The sequence below is a fragment of the Dama dama genome, chromosome 6 (assembly GCF_033118175.1).
Source record: "Dama dama isolate Ldn47 chromosome 6, ASM3311817v1, whole genome shotgun sequence".
Taxonomy (NCBI): Eukaryota; Metazoa; Chordata; class Mammalia; order Artiodactyla; family Cervidae; genus Dama; species Dama dama.
In genome coordinates this window covers 17096885-17115784 of record NC_083686.1, presented here as the reverse complement: position 1 = coordinate 17115784, position 18900 = coordinate 17096885, and the positions used below count along the sequence as shown (strand labels likewise).

Genomic DNA, 18900 nt, shown 5'->3' with positions numbered 1-18900 from the left:
AGCTCTTCTTATTAAGTGGAAGCTGTCCCTTTATCTTGATGAAAAAATTTTATTTATGAAAGCAACTGTGATTTTATTTTTTAACTCTTCCTAGCAATGATAGTACTATTTGTTCTCGCTAAAAACATTTGGACAAAATTAAGGCAAGTATTTTTGTCCACAAGAAGTTAAAAAAAACACACACACACAAAATCCATGTTAACTCTGTGTATCTCCCACCAAGGGTGTAACCAGACTGACAACAAGAAATATGATTCATGAGTAATATCTTGGCTGAGAGTTCTTAGCATCTCACATCTGACAGACCAGGGAAATGTTACATATACCTAATCACATTTTTCATTTGAGTTTCCTGTTCTCTTTAGTTCAAGTCCTTCCCAGTCCTCATACCAGGCACTCAAACACAGAACGCGAAATATGGAATCATATTCAGAAATAGTAAAGAAATAACTTCCAGGAAAAATGCATTGAAGTAAATTACAAATAAAAATATATTACTAGCAATTAAATACAGTAAGGTATTATGTAATTTAATGTGTTCTGAGCAATTCTTTCCATTAAAGAAAAATAAGATGATAACCTCAGAAAAAATCTACTCCAACATCAGAAACAATTCATCTTATTCATCTATGAATAAAATAATGTACTGTTATATTATCCTTAAAAGATGATGACTTTTGACTTGAGGAGAAATTGAAGTGTCATGGAATGCTTTCCTTGCATATTCACTATAAATGTTCATGTCAACTATTTCTGCCTCCTCTATTCCTTAACCCTGTTCTTAGGCTCAGCTTAGGTGGATCCAGCTTATGCCAGCTCGTGAAAGCTTGACAGCCAAATTTTCAGAAATTGTAGAGAGTCAGTGTCAAACCTTAATAGCCTAAAACCAGCCATGGTGAGAACATTTTACCAAAGAAATCACCAAACACTAAAAATGGGGGCTCTATGGAGTCTTTTCTTGAAGAGACAGTTGCTAAACATTTATCAGCAGACTACCATGCTCAGGCCTCACTAGCACTTTAGGAGTTTATACTTTTATTTACCTTATTATATCTCTTTTTCTTTTTGAACTATGACTTACTGCTTCTATTTATTTATTTTTTCCCAAAGCCTACCCCTGAAAATATTTAGACTTAACCTCAAAGAGTTACAGTATCATGACTAAGGATCTAAATTAAAAATATTCTTTCACCAAAACAGTCTCACAGGAAATGTCTTCCTGAATCCTTATCTGATTTGCCTGATTTAGCTACTCTGCTATTTTGAAGGCAAAATCTATTCCTTGTGAGCTTGCTAAGAGTAAATTTTTATTCTGATATGAATATTTTGCTTGAAGCTTATATATATGTTCCTCACAAAATATAAATGTATCAACACTAAAAATTCTACAGTCTTTTTGTCTAAGAAAATAATAAATGATACAGTGTTGAACATCACAGACCTGCATTAAGTATGAATCAATATAATGCCAAAAAAGAAAAAAGACTAATAGACTAAAAGTTTCCCTAGTGGCTCAGATGGTAAAGCATCTGCCTGCAATGCAGGAGACCCGGGTTCAATCTCTGGGTCGGGAAGATACCCTGGAGAAGGAAGTGCCAACGCACTCCAGTATTTTTGCCTGGAGACTTTCACGGACAGAGGAGCCTGGCAGGCTACAGTCAATGGGATCGCAAAGTTTTGAAGACGACTGAGTGACTAACACACACAACACATGGACTAAAAATCTATTAGTCTGCTTTTACTGAAGCAAGATGGTTGTAACTTCTATAAAGGCACCGAGAACTGAATTAGGCAAAATGTTTAATTACAGGGGCTGGGAAGCAAAGAGCAGGGTTTCCACAGAATCCTTTGCAAATAGGTTCTTGCTGCAACGTAGGTTCAGCCAGTCAAATCTACTCGCCCAAGATTCTGAAAGGCAGAAGTGAAGCAGAAACCACACTCTTGCTGACATTCACATTTTGAAGCTACAGAGATTTCAAGATTTAGTAATTACCTTCTGGTTGCTGGGAGGCAGGGTGCGACACATACATCTGGCTGCCCATAATACTGAGTGTATTCTAGAACAGAGTTTGGCAAACTTTTTCCTTAAGGGCTGGATAATAAATATTTTGCCAAGTGGTTTCTGTTGCCAGTGTAGTGTGAAAGCAACCATAGACAATAGGTAAATTAAAAAGTATGCCTGTGTCCTAATAAATTTATGTATGGATACGGAAATTTCGTAAAATTTTCAGGTGACACAAAACACTATTCCAATCTTGTGTACTGCTGGTCAGAATGTAAGATGGTATAGCCAGTAAAGAAACAGGATGGAGGTTCCTCAAACAATTAAAAGTAGAGCTATCATATGATCTAGCAACTCTACTTCTGGGTATTTATCTGAAGAAGATTAAACACTAACGAAACACTAACTAAAGACATATACACCCGCCAGGTTCACCTCAGCATTATATACAACCAAGATATGGAAACAACCAGTGTCCACTGACGAATGAATGGAGAAAATGTGTACAAGAACTCAATGGAATATTATTCAGCCATAAAAACAAGGAAATTTGCCATTTGCGGCTTCATGGGTGGGCCTTACGGGCATCTGCTAAGTGAAATAAGTCAGAGAAAGATAAGTGCCATATGATCTCACTTGTAAGTGGAATCTAAAAAAGAAAGAAAAAAAAATCAAGCTCCTAGGTACAGAAAACAGAGTGTTGGTTGCTAGAGGTGAGGGGTAGGGAGTGGGCACATTGGTGAGGGGAGTCAAAATGTACAAACTTCCAGTTATGGCAGCATGGCAACTGTAGTTAATAAGAATGTATTACATATTTGAAAGTTGTTAAGAAAGTAAATCTTTCAAGTTACCATCATAAGAACAAAAATATAACTGTGTGGTGATGGATGTTAAATAGACTTACTGTAATGATGGTTTTGCAATATATACAAATACTGAATCATTATGCAGTACACCCTAAATTATAAAGTGCTGGACATCAATTATACCTCAGTAATAATTTTTTTAAAACCTATTATTCCTCTTTTGATTTGTTCAACCATTTAAAAACTGCAAAAACTCTTAACTGAAAGGACACACATAAATTCTTGAAGCCAGATTTTGCCTGTTGGCTACAGTTTATTAACCCTTAAAATCACATCCTGATCCACAGAGAAACTAGCAGCTCCCTTGACTGTCCAGCTCCATGGTATTGCACGGGAGATGTTTATAAAAGGTCAACTGTGAGCTTAAAGTCTGGTTCTTCAGCCCTTTCTATCTCTCCATAAACTGAGGAACCTGGTGGGTTACATACAGTCCCTGGGGTCTCAATGAGTTTGGACACGACTAAGCATATACATACACCCTTAATAAGTTTGTTCCTGCTTAAACTGGCTAGAATGAATTCTGTTCTCTGCAACTAAATCCTGACTGATTCACAGTACTACTATACATTCTCTAGTATCAAATATCCAGTGTTCAAACGTTCAATGACTTTATAAACGTCATTATTTTTACAATTATTTTATAAGAATCAGGATCAAAATAAAGAACAATTATTGCTAATGGCTGATGATGTCCTTTAAGCCTCTCCATATGGGATTTGCCAGTTTGTACGGGGTACATGCTACTGCGCACAGGAAGAACTATGTGCTCATCTATTAAGCAACAATTACGTGCCTGGCAGTGTTCTAGGTGTTTGGAATAGAGAGGTGGAATACAGGCATTGTGATAAGTATGTGTCCTTTGGGAACTCAGATTCACGTGAAGGAAAGAAAAACTAAATAAATCAATACACAAGGTCTGATGGTGATGACTGCAAGGAAAAAAGCAGCAAGCTTTGAAAATAAAATGCTCTGAGGTTGCTTGCTTGAGTATGCACAGTCAACTCAAAATGCCTTTCTGAGTTCACAGCAGAATAGAAACGTGAATGAATGAGGGAGTAATCCGTAAGAATTTCTAGGGGAAGAATTTTCCAGGCTGAGGGACAAGCAAAATCAAAGGCTGGAGGGAAGAACGTGCTTAGCATGGTTGGAGAACCGTAATGAAGCCAGCAAGGTTAAAGTGGGCGCGGAGGGAGGGAGTGTTAAGCTGTTGATTGTCTGCACTGTGATTCAGTGTTTACTTCTCTGGCTGCTCTGAATCCACTGATACCAAGGCGACAGCTCTGGACGCGATCTCCTCCACTAGCCTAGGTTTTTCTACTCTTTTCTGCATAAAAAGTGCATCTGTGTCTTTTCCTGAAGCCTCACCTGGCCTGCCACTCTGAGACCTCTTGGCCACCTACTTTGGGAGAGCTCTGTTTGAGATGTCTGCACACTTCTCCACTTGTTCTAAAAGTTATAGCTCTTCTTGCAGTCTGAGGCTTAGTTTTCTCCTCACTTCACTCCAGTTACAAGAATTCTTCCCTAGTCTTCATCCTTTTAGCTAGCATTAGGAAGAAGAGAATACAAATGCTTTTACTTAATTATCTTTATGTGGAAATCCTTTATCTACTGTAGATAAATTTAGACATGCATTAAGAGTAGATCTATAAAAACTGGTAACTCTTGTCTAAAAAAATTAGCACAGAATCAATTTTAATATATATTAAAGTATCTATAAGGAATATGACATTGTGAACTACAGTGATTTTCTATGATACTTATATTCAAGTTAAGAAATGACAAAAGGCCAACCAATGGGTACCAATATCCAAATGAAAATGCAGTGAAAGTAAGTAAACATTGAAACAACAGAATAAATGTTAAGTAAATATAACATTATTACTTCCAAGAACATAAGCTCTGGCTATGTTAATAAAGGCTGACTTGGTTTCTGATTTAAATAATTAACTGTCAAAATACCTTGTACTTAGTATAAATCTATCTGCATAAAAAGTACTCTTTCGAATCATCTAAGTACTTTAAAAATGTCAGCTCTTTTAAAGGCAAACATCCTCCTCAAGCTCAGTTATTCAGCTTAGTAAGTAACTCTTGTCTTCAATGTAAAGCTGAAGTTTACCTAAATGTAAAATATTGTTTACTAAGTTATTAAAAACACTGACTAGTGAGTTAGTGATTATAAATAGTACGAAATTTTGTATGTGCTAACTTTCATTTCCTTGTTCATTTCTAACACTATTTCTAACATATCCAGCAACTGTTAAGTGTTAGCAACAGAGTTAAACAGATCACCTTCTAAGGGTTCATAGTTAAGCTAAAAGATATTACAGAGGAATGTGATAGCTACCATAATAAACAATAAGTAAACAAGATGCTATGAGAACACAAAGGAACATTTAACAATCAATAGAGAAGATGACATTTGAACTTAATCTTGGAAACTGAATAGGAGTTCACTGGCTGACAAATAGGCCCACCCTTATTTTTGGCCATATGCATACTCAACAGATCATATGCATACTCAAGAGAGGGCACAGACATGCTGCTATCTCCTTCCAGTAGGTTAGCAGAGCTGAAGCACAGGGGAAAAGCTGGAGATGAGGTTTGCGTCGAATAGGTAGACAAGGGCAGATCATAAAAGGCCATTCAGTCTGGGTTAACAAAAAATGCCCATTATGCAAGAGAGTAATGTATCTTGAGAAAACACTTCTAAGCATAGTGTAAAGTGTGCAATGGCTACTTTAATGATCCCTCAGTGATAAAAGCAGTGCTACTGGAAGTGGGAGTGAGGGGCGATTGAATGGGAAATGTCAGCAGTGCAGGGTTAACAATCTGGGAATGAGATGTATCTCAGGATCAAATGAAACAGACAAAGAAGAATTAAGATTTCCAGCCTGAAGTACTGGAAGAATGGTAGTGTCATCATCTAGGTAGGGCCCATTCTTTTATATACAGCACATGAAAGAGCCATGAGAAAATGTAAAGCAAAACAGAAACCCAGGAGGTGGTCTCAGAGGAAAGAGCAGATATATACTTAAATAACACATCTAAAACAAGAGGTAATGTACCAGGTAATAAGCAGAAATCTTCAAGTTAAATGATTGTGATGTTATTATTTAATTTTCCAAATAGAAAAATCTATAAGCATATTTACAAAACTCTTTTTAAAAAAGCATTTTTATCTACTGGAAAAGATTTTGTGAAATTTAATGTATGCCTAGGGTTAAAATAAATAATACAAAGAAGACAGAGTAAAAATAACAAATATCCCAACACTGGGCCTCAGTTGGCCTTCCCAGAATCAATCATTGTGCTTAATTTCTTGAATATTTTTGCAAAGCTATGTTATATGTGTATAAGCACAAAGGTAAGTGTGTAATATGTATGCTCCTTTAATAGCCTATTAAAAATAAATGAGAAGATACATATGTACTTCTTAAACATGAGATTAAATTAATCAATTTATAATGGTAGCACTTAAAATCTAGTCAATTTAAAATGGTATTTCTACTCACAAGTAATTTGCAATCTTAATTTACCAATAAACTCAATGGTAGTAAAGATTAAAAATGAAACCCCACTAATTTCTTTTCCCATACACTGACCTTTAGGGGATTCCTTGATCAACAGGTTCTGAATGTGTGAACACAATAGGGCCCATTCCCCTGACGGTATTTTTACTCAAGACTTGAAATCTGGGCTCCAACTGGAAAGAGGGTGGAGAAGATTATGAATTAGTCTCTTAATTCAGAATATTTTACTCGACATGGCTAGCCCAGGTCCACTAATTTTCTTACACATGAGGCATTTTCAACCCTGGTTGGACAGAGGAGTTAACTAGGGGCCTTGAAAAAGGTTGCTGATGCCCAGGACCCACCCATGTGAATTGAAATCTTCAGGGCTGGAGCCCAGGTACTGCTTTCACAGCTTCTCCAGTTGATTCTAACATGCACCCAGGGTCGAGAACCACTGCCATAGAAACGGAAGGTCAGATTTTATGGAAGGCACTCTTAACCTTTTTATCTTGTTAGTAAATAATGTTCAGGTCTGGGAAATGTACTTTTAAAACTCTAGGGCAGAGGCGGCTGTAAACCATCAGGGTGTTGCTAACACAGGACACAGTGACAGGAAGCCTCCCAGGGCAGCCCCCAGTGGGGTCTCACCTTACATTCCCGGGACAAGCCCAACAGCTCAGGACAGCCCCGCTCTGGATAGCCGCACTGTGGAAGAAGACGGGACTGAATGGTGGAAAGCTTTCTAACTCTCCTTGGCTTACAAAGAAGTTACATACTTAGAGACAATCAGACTTGTATTAAAATTTAATAACCAAAGAGCCAGAGAGAGTGACTACTGCTTGACTGCAAAAAGTCGAAAGCGAAGTGAGAATATTAGACTACCAAGAAGTTGCATATTCAACACCTCTTTTATAGGGATTCTAATCTAGCGAACATGGAAGAAATTAAGTCTGTGATGTCCAATATGGCAGTCACTAGCCATGCTTTATAATAAAGCATCCATAAACAGTAGCACTTCCCACTCACGGATATAGTATTCCAACCATCTCATCAAAGACAAGTAGGATGACGATCAATACAAACTGTTCTTCTACCTCTTTGATGTTGTCCCAGGGCTTCACTGCTTTTTCAGAAGAGCATAATTAATTGCAAACCATAACCAGAAAGATATACCTCCTTTGTTTTATTCACCATCTCCAGTTTCATTAGTTACTGATATATCCGAGATTCTTTGCCTTCCTTTGAACCTCACACTCCTGCTCTGAGGCCATGGGAATCACAACAAAATACCACTAGCAAAAAGCTAATTCTGCATCCCAAAGACAAAACAAACAGAAACAACAGCTTTCCAATAGCAACTGGAGAATGCTGTCCCTTAGAACTCCAGGGACATGAGCATAAACCTAAGATTTAATACCTAATTTGTCATCTGGAGCATACACAAAATAAAGACAATGATCTCCCAGATGAACTTCCATTGTGGATAAACAGTCTGGGTTTAATAATGAAAAAATGAACAAACACATATAAAGAGACTGGATGTCATAAGTGTGATAGCTGTCTATGCAGTCACACTCAATTTTTAGGGGGAAAAAAATCAACTGTTTGATTGATTTAAAAATCTAGCAGCTCTCACTATGATTCTCTGTTCTTAATACATCCCTGAGAGAAACAATCTGCTTGCAATATCTCATCATATCTTCCATAAGTCAAATAAAAATTACTGAAATTCAGGTTGTACTTTATCTAGGAAGACAAGACTCATCCATGTAAAAACCTCACATGAATATGAATAAAGTAGGAGGCAAAATACATCCTCAGTGTAAGACAAGACCAAAGCCTATCTTAACATAAATTGTGTAGGTCTAATGGGCTTCCCTGGTGGCACAAAGGTTAAAGCACCTGCCTGCAATGCGGGAGACCTGGTTTCGATCCCTGGGTCGGGAAGACTCCCTAGAGAAGGAAATGGCAACCCACTCCAGTATTCTTGCCTGGAGAATCCCATGGATGGAGGAGCCTGGTGGGCTACAGTTCACGGGGTCACAAAGAGTTGGACACGACTAGCGACTTCAATGTGTGAACACTAAAGTCTGAGTTCATTAAAATTCCATAACTCAAATATTATTAAACTAAATATTTGAAAAATCAATAAGCTGGCAGTTTCTTATCAAGTTAAGTATACTTATCATGTACCTGGTAATCCAGCTCTTAGACATTTGCCACTAAATAGGGGTTGGAAAAATACAGCCATGGGCCATTCCGGTTTTGTAAATAAAGTCTTATAGGAACACAGCCACATCCATTCAAAAATTTATGTATTGTATATGGCTATTTTCATCCTACAAGAGCCGAGTAGTCACAACAGAGATCATGGCCTAAAATATAGCCTGTCTAGTCCTTTACAGAAAAATGTTAGCCAACTTGTGTACTTGAGAAATAACTTACGATGACACAAAAACTATTCACAGAAGTTTGCTGTTGTTCTTTAGTCACTAAGTGGTGTCAGACTTTTTTGCAACCCCATGGGCTATAGTCCACCAGGCTCCTGTGTCCATGGGCTTTCCCAGGAAAGAATACTGAAGTGGGTTGCCATTTCCTTCTCCAGGGGATCTTCCCAACCCAGGGATCAAACCTGTGTCTCCTGCATTGACAGACGAGTTCTTTACCACTTAGCCACTGGGGAAGCCCATACACAAAAGTTTACAGAAACGCTATTAGTTATGGCCAGAAAAAATGGAAACACCCAAATGTCCTTCCACAAGTTAATGGATATATAAACTTTGGCACACACATATAACTCAACAGTAAAAGTGAATAAACCCTTGATACACACAATAACTTGAATGATTCTCAAAGGCATTATGCTGAATGAAAGAAAAGTCTCAAAAGGTCACATACTGCAGGATTCCATTTATGGGATACTTTTTTTTTTTTTTTTTTTTCAATTTCTCCTTTATTTACTTATTTTTTTTTCAGTGGGTTTTGTCATACATTGATATGAATCAGCCATAGATTTACACGTATTCCTCATCCCAATCCCCCCTCCCACCTCCCTCTCCACCCGATTCCTCTGGGTCTTCCCAGTGCACCAGGCCTGAGCACTTGTCTCATGCAAGAGAAAATTTTATTGATGAAGACATTAGCATTTGCCAGGCGCTAGAGTTGGAGAGACCATGTACAAGCAGAATAAGGAAGTTTTAAGGGTGATAAAAGTGTTCTACCTCTATACCGTGGTAGAGGTTATCCTAATCTGTGTATCTATCAAAGTTCACAGAACTATATACCAAATAAAGATATATTTTACTGTGTGATAATTAGAAAAATTAAAATGTTATCAAACAGCATGGTAGGTTAAAGAAAAACAAACTCATAAGAAAACAGTCTCTAAAAATTCAGGCCAAAGAATGAGAGTTTACTAAGGAAGATAAGATCATCAAGTATGGTCTAGGTCACTATACTCCTGGGTTTTAGTTCTAGTTTTTATCACTGACTCACTATAAAGCATTAAATCAGAGAGCGGACTTCTCTGATTTTTGTGCACACAAGTTGACAGGTGAAATCTGAAGATGAACATAAAACCCTCAATGCAATTATTTCCCCTGACAAATACAACACATCACATGAAGAAATACTGCAATTCACGTTACCTCGGAGTACCCCCATTCTGCTCTCCAGATTAGTCATAAATATACAGATGTGTTTTATATCAGAATTGTGAGCCCTTTATCCACACGCAGCATCTCCAAGCTCTCTGGAAAATCTGGCCTCTTATTTCACACACACACCGGAAGATTCTATCACAAATGTCTCAGTGCTGTCATTGTTTCGTCGCTCAGTCCTGTCCGACTCTTTTGTGACCCCATGGACCACAGCCCAGCAGGCTGCTCTGTCCATGGGATTCTCCAGGTAAGAACACTGGAGTGGTTGCCATGTCCTTCTCCAGGGGACCTTCCTGACACAGGAATTGTACCTGGTTCTCCTGCACTCTTCCTGTATTTCAGGCTTTTCTGTACAAGGTCTCTAATTTTCTTTAGGGCAGCCAGTGCTGCAGGCTGCTTGTGAGCCCTGTATAAACTAACTGCCACCGACATTTAATCAAAAGATACATGTGGCAAAAAAAATAATTTTCAGGGTAAATGAGGCATGGCAATTAGTTCTTTCACAGGCTCAACAATAAAGACAGCTTATAAAATAGTTATATATTTTGTAAATCCAATAAAATAGGTAAAAAATATCAAACAAATAGGAAAAAACTGGAAGATTAAAATCCCTGTACCAGTAAAAACAGTCAGAAAGTGCCTCCATTGTGTATAATTAATAGACCATGTCTCAAGTTACAATCTGGAAGACAAAGAACTCAGGAATGACCATTAATTGTAAATCACTTACACTGACATCAAAGAGTAAAAACATTTTTAAACGGCAAAATAAGTTTTTCATCATGACAGAACACACATCTAAAAGTCTCCAGAATCTTCCAGTGACTTTAAAATGCCAACAAATTAAGGGACTTCCTGGTGGTCCAGGGGCTAAGACTCTGAGCTCCCAATGTATGGGGCCTGGGTTCGATCCCTGGTCAGGGAACTAGATCCCACACACCTCAACTGAGACCCAGCACAGCCAAATAAATAAATATTTTTTTAAAAATTAAAAACTAAAATGCCAACAAATTCTTAAGATACTTTCAAAAAGAAGAGCCCATTTCCCTTTCTCCTGAATGGGAACTACTTGACAAACAGGATGCTGGAAGTAATACTATGTAACTTCCAAGACTAGGTCATTAAAAAGAATTCAAATCCTAGCCCTGCCATTTATATTATTAATAATTCCTCTCTCAGTCTATTGTTAGGATCAGAGATAATGCATGAAAAGCCTTTTACATGGTGCCAGACATTAAAAGCTCAACAGATAGCTTCTAACCAACCATTTACAGTTCACAAAGGCTCCTGGAAGGTGGCTATTATCAAAAGTTAAAGATGAAAAAAGTTTATTATGTTTTAAATGAATGAAAGTGACAAATTTCTGAAATCAAATGAAACTACAAAGAGTAAAAGATTTTCAGGGAAAAAAAAAAATCCTGCTTTCTATTAGGCTGAATCAAATAAAATGTCATTTTTGTTAGGTCAGAAAGGGTAGAGTATCAGCAATTTCATAGGGTTAAAACTGGCTGGGACTCCCCTGGTGGTCTAGTGACTAAGACTCTGCATCCCCAATACAGGGCACCTGGGTTCTATCCCTGGTTAGGAAACTAGACACTATATGCAACAACTAAAGGTCCCTCATACCTCAATGAAGACCTGGCATAGTCAAATAAATAAGTAAATAGTTAAAAAAAAAAAAAAAACCCTTATCACAGTTATACAAAAAAAAAAAAAAAATATATATATATATATATATATATATATATATATAGGTGAGCAAAGAAATATTATGGAAAAGATGTTTTCTTATTACTAAAGACTGAAACAAATTTGTATCTCACAAGTTATAATGTAAGAAAAATGGAAGTCAAGACTGCCATGTAATGAACTAACCAGTCTTTTTCTCATCGCCATTTTAATGTCAGTTATTAATCCAGTCTATTCTGAGATCAAACAAAAGTTAAATATATTTGTACACCGTTACAGCATTCTCTTATCAGAAACATCCCTAGGAGGCATTAAAATTGAGGGAAATAATGGCTTACAGAAATGTCTTAAGAAAAATTCACAGATTTTAGATTATAGTGAAATATAAAACATGTTTTTCAACAAGCAAAAGACCACTTTCTCCAAATCAGACAAAAGGTGGATCTTATAATTGGAAAATTAGCACCTTGAAAAAAAATACAAATTCTCATTTATTTAATTAACATTCACTGAGAGCCAGATACTGGATGTTACCATCTAGGTAAACACAGAGAAAACACTGATAGTTTGACTATATTCATGATAGAAAGGAGAAAATATTACTCATTATGAGCTCCTTTTAATTTGTTGTTTTAAATGGCAAGTATTCTGACTTAATTACATTCGATAGTAATGGAATTATTTCTAAAGATCATATATCCTATGCTTAAAATCCTATTTCTATCTATTTATGAGTTAAATTTTAGGTACTCACGGAGTTATTCAAAATAACTCTATAAGATAAGTACTACTGTCCACATTTTACAGAAGACGAGACTGAGGCACAGAGAGGTTAAGTAACTGTACCTAGCCCAAGGTCGCAAGACTAGTAAGGGGTAGTAGAGACTACAGTTAATCGGGCTGTCTGGTTCCAGAGTTAGTATTCCTAATGACTGTATTATGCTGCTTCTTATATTCAGTTTCATTACAATAGCTCTCAAATTCAACTTGATTAGCATGGACCCAAATGCAGCCGACTTTCTGGTACCAACTCTATTCTCAGGCACAGTATTTAAAAATCTCTGATTCATTAATCTGTTAATAACTTTTCACTGATCTTAGCTTATTGTATGGAGTAACAAAAAGACAAACTGCAAATCATTTCTTACAAGTGGGTAACAAATCTGAACCAAAGATCACTCACATGGACAAAGACAAAATATCTACTGGCTCATGAACTAGTATGATGACCCTGATTTAGACACAGACACAAGAGATCAAACCACTGGTAGGAACAAAAAGAAAATCTGGTATACAATACACATGCAAAGAATCAAAGATGACCCAGAAAAAGTATTTTGGGGAATCAATGTTTGAGAAGTGATTTTGATCATTATAATGTTCTACTACGGATTGGCAAACTACAGCTCATGGGTCAAATTTGAGCCAAATTTATTTTGTAAATAAAGTTTTACTGCAACATAACTATGTTCACATGTATTGTCTAAAGCTCCTTCTGTGGAACAGCAGAGTTGAATAACTACAATAGATTTTTGGCCTACAAGGCCTACCTAACATATTTACATGGTGGAGTTTTACAGAAAGTTTGCTGACCTCGTGTGTTATACTTACCAATATTAAGTAGAAAATAAATGTAAAAAGCATGATCTGATCCTAAAAAAGTGATTCTTACTTATATAAGCATTAATGAATATCAAATGTATTCTAGGCTAGAGACTTGCAGTTAAATACAAAATATCATCAAAATCAAGTTACCATTAATCACAGTTCAGTTCATTCCAGTCACTCAGTCGTGTCCAACTCTTTGCAACCCCATGGACTGCAGCACACCAGGCTTCCCTGTCCATCACCAACTCCCAGAGCTTACTCAAACTTGTGTCTATTGAATCAGTGATACCATCCAACCATCTCATCCTTTGTCATTCCTTTCTCCCGCCTTCAATCTTTCCTAGGATCGGGGTCTTTTCCAATGAGTCAGTTCTTCACATCAGGTGGCCAAAGTATTTGGGAGTTTCAGCTTCAGCATCAATCCTTCCAATGAACATTCAGGACTGATTTCCTCTAGGACTGACTGGTTGGATCTCCTCGCAGCCCAGGGGACTCTCAAAAGTCTTCTCCAACACCACAATTCAAAAGCATCAGTTCTTCGGCACTCAGCTTTCTTTATAGTCCAGCTCTCACATCCACACATGACTACTGAAAAAACCATAGCTCTGACTAGATGGACCTCTGTTGGCAGAGAAATGTCTCTGCTTTTTAATATGGTGTCTAGGTTGGTCATAGCTTTTCCATCAATTATAAGGCAATTGTTATCTTATGTACCACCAAGAAAATACACTGCCAATTACAAAAAAAAAAATGTAACTTCATATTATATCTACTGTAAGATGATTCTAGTTTCAAAATTCTAAAAATGAGGGAAAAAGTTTTTTTAGAATTAATGAAATACAGTGTATCATTCCACAATGATATAAATTCATAAATGAAAGGTAACAGGATTGTGATAAATCTACTAAATGGGATTTTCCACTTTATCACAGGGTACTTGAGGTTCTTCTGTAATACTGTGCCAATTAATTAGAGGCAGACTTCATAGATTCAAATTTTACACTCTATCTTGGCCTTCACAGTATTAGATTATCCAATTTTATATCTGACAGTGAACAATTTAATACACAACTGAGAATTCTGCGTTAATAATTACAAAGCTTTAATACATAAGAGTGGAAATTTTTTTATTTTTTATTTTTGGCTGCCCTGTGGCATGTGTGATCTTAGTTTCCCAACCAGGGATGGAATCTGTGACCCCTCATTGGAAGCACACAGTCCTAACCATTGGACTGGCAGGGAAGTCCTGAGTGAAAATTTCTGTAATACTGTTTTAATTCATTCTCCTGCTCATTAGACTTCAAACATATTTCAAAACAAACCTTTATCTCAGTGTTTCATTATTTAAGAGATAATCTTCTTTGAAAGCGGCAGAGTTATAACAGGTTGAGAAAAGCAGGACAAAAATAGTGTATGAACATTTAGCACAGAAATTTTCAGATATTTAAGATACCATGCTACACACTCATATGTTTCTGTGTTATATGTCTATCTATCTTTCTCCATAACACTGATGAGAATGGGGGAAGAGAATTGAAGATAATACCTGTTTCAGAATGGCTTGCCTGCTCAAAGATACACACACTAACGAATTAAGAGCAAGGAAAGAGAAAATAAGGAATATTGAGTATTTACTATGTATCAGACACTGTCCTGGGCACTTTGGAAAACTTAGTTCATTTAATCTTCAAAACAACTCTCTTACTGCTTTTAGCAGTTAAAAAAACTGAGGCTCAGAGAGGTAGAATTCCAAAGTCATACAACTAGTAGGTGGCTAGTTATTCATTCAAAAAGTGGTGGGGTGGAGCTTTAGACTTTTTTCTTATATACCATTCAGTTCAGTTGCTCAGTTGTGTCCAACTCTTTGCAACCCCATGGACTGCAGCACACCAGGTCTCCCTGACCATCACCAGCTCCCGGAGCCTACTCAAACTCATGTCCATCGCGTCGGTGATGCCATCCAACCATCTCATCCTCTGTCATCCCCTTCTCTTCCCACCTTCAATCCTTCCCAGCATCGGGGTCTTTTCCAATGAGTCAGTTCTTCAGATCAGGTGGCCAAAGTATTGCAGTTTCAGCTTCAACTTCAGTCCTTCCAACAAATATTCAGGACTGATTTCCTTTAGGATTGACTGACCGGATCTCCTTGCAGTCCAAGGGACTCTCAAGAGTCCTCTCCAACAGCACAGTTTAAAAGCAGCAATTCTTTGGCACTCAGGTTTCTTTATAGTCCAACTCTCACACCCATACATGACTACTGGAAAAACCACAGCTTTGACTACCCAGATCTTTGTTGGTAAAGTAATGTTTCTGCTTTTTAATATGCTGTCTAGGTTGGTCACAGCTTTTGTTCCAAGGAGCAAGCCTCTTTTAATTTCATGGCTGCAGTCACCATCTGCAGTGATTTTGGAGCCCCCCAAAATAAAGTCTCTCACTGTTTCCATTGTTTCCCCATCTATTTGCCATGAAGTGATGGGTCCAGATGCCATGATCATATACCATACTACCATCAAATTGAAGGGGGCAAAAGCCCATACTCTTTAATACATGCTAGAAATAAACCAAACTTTCTGTGCTGCAGTTTTATCTTTTGTTTTTTCACAAAGCAAAGCAAGAATGTTGCCCACACATGCAAATTCTGAAAGCTAGAGTTCCTAGGGCATTCCCTCCCTAGAAATGATCTCATTCATTCCACAACTTTGAATACCATCTGTATATCTCATCTCAAACCTCTGAGCTCCAGGATTGCATAACCGTCTGCCATCTGACATGTCCACTAGATGACTTAGACATCGCAAAATTAACATTATCAAAAATAAACTCAATTTTCCTCCTCACTGAACTCAGGTTTTGCCCAAGCCAAAAAAAACCTGAGTATTGTCCTTACTTCCCTTGTCCCTCACACTTTGTGCTAAGTCCCACTGGTTCTACCTACAAACTAGACCTCAAACCTGTCCTCATCTCTCCCACCACTTATCTCTCCCATCACTTTAGAACACACCTCCATCATCATTCATGTGGACTACTATAATGACCTCCTTCCCGTTCTCCCACCTCCTCTACTGACTTTGCTTTCTGCAGGCAAAAAGTCTGGGGTTTTTTGTTGTTGTTAGTAAAAACTGTAATTTCAAAATCCTTCCACAGTTTTCAATATGCTGAATAAAATCCTTACTCCTCATCACGGTCTCTTAAACTACAGAGTATGATCTCTTTCTGCCTCTCAAACTTCATTCCACTCTCGCCACGGGCATACCCAGGCATCCTTTCCACACCAACTGTTCACACTGCAGGGCGATCCCTTTGCCTGTGAGCTCCTGGCAGGGAAAACTCCTTTGGTTTTCAGCTTCAAGGTCACCTACCCTGACAACAGTGTGGCAGTATCTGTCTCCCCATAATTCTCCATCACTTTGCTTTCTTTATTTCCTCCACAGATGTCTATTTATCTATTACCTGCTCTCCAACAGATAAACACCAAGTGGAAAAATGTCTATTCTATTCACCAATACATACCAGCCTAGTAAAATGTCTGATTCATATTACAGACTGGAATTTTTCTTGAATGACCAAGTTATATACATATATTAGGCTAGAAAGACTAATTTTTGTACAATTAATTTAAACTTCTCAGCTACAAGTTTAAAAATTCTCATTTTCTATCTTAACCATATGTAACTATGGCTTGCAAATAGACGTGTTTGGTTTTTTTGAAGACCCAATAAGCCTTAAAGTAATGAATTCTTGTCACATTCATTTTACAGACAACATAAAACTTAGGAGACTTTATTTCCAAAATCTAAGTGAAAGAGTTACAGTAAAAATATGAATATTTAAACACAATTAGCTCATTTCAGTAGTCATATTAACATATAATCTAGTTCCTTTGTATCATCAAAAATAAGTAAAATATTTTAAGGGAATATTCTTTTTTATTTTTGGTTGTGCTGGGTCTTTGCTGCTTTAAGGGTTCTTCTCTAGCTACAGTCACGCAAGCTTCTCATTGCAGTGACTTCTCTTGTAGAGTGTGGGCTCTAGGGTGTGGGGGCTTCAGTACTTGCAGTGCGTGGACTCACTTGCTGGGGCTCCCAGGCTCTGCGCAAAGGCCACTGGGTGGCAGTTCCTGAGCTGAGTTGCTCCACGACATGTGGGAACCTCCCGCAACAGGGATTGAACCCTTGTCTTCTGCAGAGGCAGGCGGATTCTTTACTGCAGAGCCACCAAGGAAGCCCTAAGGGAATACTTTTAAAATTTATTTCCATTGGAACAAATGTATTTCATAAGGAGGGAAAATGACCTATTTTGGCCACCTTCAAGGGAGAATCCCAAGTGACTCAAGAATCCACCTACCAATGTAGGAGCTGCAGGAGACACAAGTTTAATCCCTGCGTTGGGAAGATCTCCTGGAGGAAGAAACAGCAACCCACTCCAATGTTCTTGCCTGGAGAATCTAATGGGCCGAGGAGCCTGGCAGGGTACAATCTATGGGGTTGCAAAGAATCAGAAAGGACTGAACAAAACTGAACAACGGAGAATCATCAATGACTGTTCCATTCTGTAGTGGTTAGTTATAAAATATACCCACAAATTCTTGGATACTCCTTTCAAAGATAGAGCCTCTTCTTAATTGTGAGTTAAGGACAGACTGTTTTGGCAGTGACTGTGTGTGATCATGTCATGAAAGGCACTGTGGGCTTCTCCTTCTTCCCTCTCTTGGATCACGTGCTCTGAAGGAAGCTGACTTCCATGTCATGAGGACACTCAAGTAGCCCTTTGGAGAGGTCCATGTCAACAGGAACTGATGCTTCCTGCTGACAGGCCTTCTGTTAACACCTACATGAGCCAGCTATAATGGAAGAATCCTGGGGCCCCAGCCAAGTCTTCCAATAGCTCTGACCAACATCTTGATGACCACAGCCTCATGAGAGATTCTAACCCGGAACGTACCAGCTAAACCACTCGTGAATGCCTGACCTACAGAAACGATAAGATAATAAAAAAAAAATTTTTTTTTAGTTTTAGGGTAATTTATATCACAGCAACAGGTACACATTCATTCACTCAATAAATTATCAGTCTGTGCCTATTATGTCCCAGTTACCAGGCCCCACAGACACAGAGGACAAATAAGACACTCTCTATCATATGACAGAACTCTACCATAAGATAGGGCTCTACCAAGCCCATGAAGTTAAATGGGCTTCTCTGGTGGCTGAGACAGTAAAGAATTCCCCTGCAATGCAGCAGACCCAGGTTCAGTCCCTTGGTCAGGAAGATCCCCTGGAGAAGGGAATGGCTACCCACTCTAGTCCTCTTGCCTAGAGAATTCCATGGACAAAGGAGCCTGGTGGGCTACGGTCCATGGGGTCTCAAGGAGTTAGACACAACTGAATGACTAACACTTTTACAGTAAAAGTTTTTTGTTTTTTTTTAAAGATTTTTTTGACATGGACCATTTCTAAAGTCTCTCGAATTTGTTACAATATTGCTTCCATTCCATGCCTTGACGTTTTGGCCATGAGGCATGTAGGATCCTAGCTCCCCAACCAGGGATTGAACCTGCACCCCCT

The 18900-nt window shown here is 38.0% G+C and overlaps 1 protein-coding gene across 3 annotated transcripts in view; it reads right to left on the bottom strand.

The window, feature by feature from the left end:
- The window catches only part of WDFY3 (WD repeat and FYVE domain containing 3), a 249052-nt gene that overhangs the window by 210029 nt on the left and 20123 nt on the right, over positions 1-18900 (bottom strand). The window contains exons 2-3 of one of the 3 annotated variants that reach the window (XM_061145615.1): positions 7029-7085; positions 6471-6571 (exon numbers count right to left, since the gene is read on the bottom strand). The exons of 1 other annotated variant lie outside the window; for it this stretch is intronic. The gene's annotated coding sequence lies outside the window, so the exon portion shown is untranslated. The remainder of the gene's footprint in view (positions 1-6470; positions 6572-7028; positions 7086-18900) is intronic. One more of the 3 variants, XM_061145616.1, reaches the window with a different exon arrangement.